We start from the raw sequence: 3718 nt of genomic DNA, 5'->3' as shown, positions 1-3718 counted from the left end.
TGTGTGAATCAGGCCTTCATGGTCGAATTGCTGCAAAGAAACCACTACTAAAGGACACCAATAATAATAAGAGACTTGCTTGGGCCAAGAAACACGAGCAATGGACATTAGACCGGTGGAAATTTGTCCTTTGGTCTGATGAGTCCAAATTTGAGATTTTTGGTTCCAACTGCTGTGTCTTTGTGAGATGCGGTGTGGGTGAACGGATTATCTCTGCATGTGTATTTCCCACTGTAAAGCGAGGAGGTGTTATGGTGTGGGGGTGCTTTGCTTGTGACACTGTCTGATTTATTTAGAATTCAAGGCACACTTAACAAGCATGGCTACCACAGCATTCTGCGGCGATACACCATCCCATCTGGTTCGTGCTTAGTGGGACTATCATTTGTTTTTCAACAGGACAAAGACCTAACACACCTCCAGGCTGTGTAAGGGCCATTTGACCAAGAAGGAGAGTGATGGAGTGCTGCATCAGATGACCTGGCCTCCACAATCCCCGACCTTAACCAAATTGAGATGCTTTGGGATGAGTCGGATCGCAGAGTGAAGGAAAAGCAGCCAACAAGTGTTCAGCGTATGTGGGAACTCCTTCAAGACTGTTGGAAAAGCATTCCAGGTGAAGCTGGTTGAGAGAATGCCAAGAGTGTGCAAAGCTGTCATCAAGGCAAAGGGTGGCTATTTTAAGAATCTCAAATATAAAATATATTTTGTTTAACACTTTTTTGGTTACTACATTATTCCATATGTGTTATTTCATAGTTTTGACATCTTCATTATTATTCTACAATGTAGAAAATAGTAAAAATAAAGAAAAACCCTTGAATCAGTATGTGTTCTAAAACTTTTGACCGGTAGGGCAGCGGTCTAAGGCACTGCATCTCAGTGCAAGAGGCGTCACTGTAGTCCCTGGTTCGAATKCAGGCTGCATCACATCCGGCCGTGATTGGGAGTCCCATAGGTCGGCGCACAATTGGCCCAGCATCATCCAGGTTTGGCCGGGGTAGGCCGTCATTGTAAGTAAGAATTTGTTCTTAACTGACTTGCCTAGCTAAATATAGGTAAAAAAATATATAAAACATTTATAAAATATGTTGATATGCCATACAGTTAACTTAATATAGTGGTAGTAACACTACACATTTTTACTATATATAACACTCTACCTCCTATTGTAGGTAGTACCTTGACTAGCACACAGCAGCATATTGGATAACCACAATTGTTTTCCAGATTGGGACAACCACACCTGAAAAACCATGTGAAGGCCTATCACGTATACATGCCTGCTATCATTGTATTTTCACTCAGGTCAACTTAATTAGCCCTCAATCTTCCCTTTATACAGCGTGACCTTTACAGAGGCTGTTCAGGTTWAACACATTTCTCCAGAGCACAGTAGCACCCCCCTTCCCCTCTACACCAGTCATATACAGTAACCTAAATGGTGTATCTTCCACAATACTACTACTAGTAGAACTGGGCAATGCCKGCTGGGCTCAGAAACCCTTTCCCACAGTCGATTTGCATTATGTATACAGTATCCTTTGAATCAGTGGATCACTTTGGCTGTGTTTACACAGGCAGCCCAATTCAGATTTTTTTTTTTTCACTGATTGGTCTTTTGACCAATCACATCAGATATTTTTCAAAGCTGATCTGATTGGTCAAAAAAACAATTAGTGAAAACAAGATCAGAACTGGGCTGGCTGCGTAAGAGCAGAGCCTCTGAACAGAAAACGGAGTATTACATAATACCATATTGACTTGAAGTGTACAGAGGTCCATAGGTGTACAGTAGGCCCTGAGGTTGTCTTACTGTAGCCTCAGTCCTACCTCCCATAGAGGACTGTTCTGGGCCTCTGAGCCCTCTGTCTAGCACTTACATGGTCAATATTTGACAGCACGATGGAAAGGCCTCTCTCTCTCTCTCTCTCTCTCTCGCTCGCTCTCTTTCGCTCTCTCTCTCGCTCGCTCGCTCTCTTTCGCTCTCTCTCTCACACTCTCTCACTCACAGGACTCCACACACATTCCACATCCTGTTTGCCATTGTGCCTTGACAGTTGTATTATTTATCAACCTCTGCACATGGATCTTTTCATTACTAATGTATTGGCCTTCCTGGCTCTCTCTCTGTGTAATGTGTATGGATTGTAGACAGCTGAGCTCATGTGCTGCGACCCGGTCTGTTTATGCCTGATTCCATTTTACCCCGTGCATCATAGTTGGCTATAGTTTAGTAGGCTTTAGGCCTTGTAATTTTAGTTTTTTTKTTTTTTCTTCTTTTTTTTTCTTCTTTATGATGATCAGTGATGGAAATAAAAATGTAATCACTGTAGCAATTTATTAATCAACAGATTTTTTGCAATTGTTTTATTGAAAAATCTGATAATCCCATGCATCTGAAAAACAATTACTGCAAGAAAAGGAAACAAAACATTTTTTCTGTGATTTTCTGTATGTAAGAGAAACATAATAATTTAAAATGCCCTGTTTGCGCAAGTAAAAATACATCAAAGGTCCAGACTACTGTAGAATCATGACTGCCATTTTCCCCACAATGCTTTTCGACAGCAAATAATTGCACTCCATTCTTAGTGGTAATGCATTCATTTGTACTCCTTCTAGAAGGGTTCTGAGGTGATAAAGCAAAGTAGCTCATGAATGATCAGGGCTAGATTATATCAGATCTGCGCTAGCTGACATCCCTATAGCGGTTGTTTTGGAGGTGGAACTGTGTTGGAGCTGTCAAATCCACAAGCGGCTGCTTGCATCACCTTATCGCGGACACTGCCATTGGACGCAACGAAACCACACCCGACATTCAGACAAAGCCCACGCAGCTGTGTTAGAAGTTCAAAAACTCAAATCCGTTATCTACACCTCAATTAGGCTATACATTCCCCCGCTCCAAATGAACATGAAAACATGTCATTATTTCTATCATCAATATAGTTTACACTTTCTATCGGCGTTATGAACTTCTAACATGGTAGGGATAGTAAGGGCGTGATTTGTGACACGGAAGAGCAGCTGCTAACCGATTTTAAAGCTACAGTTACACCTGTAAAGCATCTGCTATGCGGATGTCGCCCAACACAGTTTAACATTGAATCGAGGCCTTCGACAACCTTGCCTTGTGGATAAAACAGTTGTTTTAATTGCCGTTATAATGAACATAACTGAGATCACAAAAACATTAACTGTGCTTTACTTGACTTCCTATTTCTTTAAAAGCTATATGTAAAGAGCACTAGCCTAAGGGTAGACAACAGTACATCAATAGGCCTCTGAATACAGGCAGACTGAAACAATCTGGAGTTCTTTAAACTATTAGGCTTTTTGAATTGATCAAAACAAAACTTTTATAAAGTTATTTTCAGTCTCACTTTATTTGACGTTGATGTGAAAAGTAAAGGCTGTCCCATAACATTCAGACATTTTAAAGAAGAATTCRGTTCAAAATGCCCCATAACAACCGATGGTTCCAAAATGTTATTGTATTCCAGTGTGATACTTATTTTATACACGTTTTCATATCTATCTCAACTTTTCATACCATAGTTACAGATACTYTAAATAAAAAAACGTTTCCAATATGTTCCAAGTATCATCGTGGCCATTGTGAACGTCAAGGTTTCTTATGAAAAATCTATGTTTAGAACATAAAGATTGGTATATATATTTCTCTATGTTTCTGGAATAATAAAACAAGTTATTG

This window comes from Salvelinus sp. IW2-2015, linkage group LG31 (genome assembly GCF_002910315.2).
Source record: "Salvelinus sp. IW2-2015 linkage group LG31, ASM291031v2, whole genome shotgun sequence".
NCBI classification, from domain to species: Eukaryota; Metazoa; Chordata; class Actinopteri; order Salmoniformes; family Salmonidae; genus Salvelinus; species Salvelinus sp. IW2-2015.
This window is presented reverse-complemented; position numbering follows the sequence as displayed.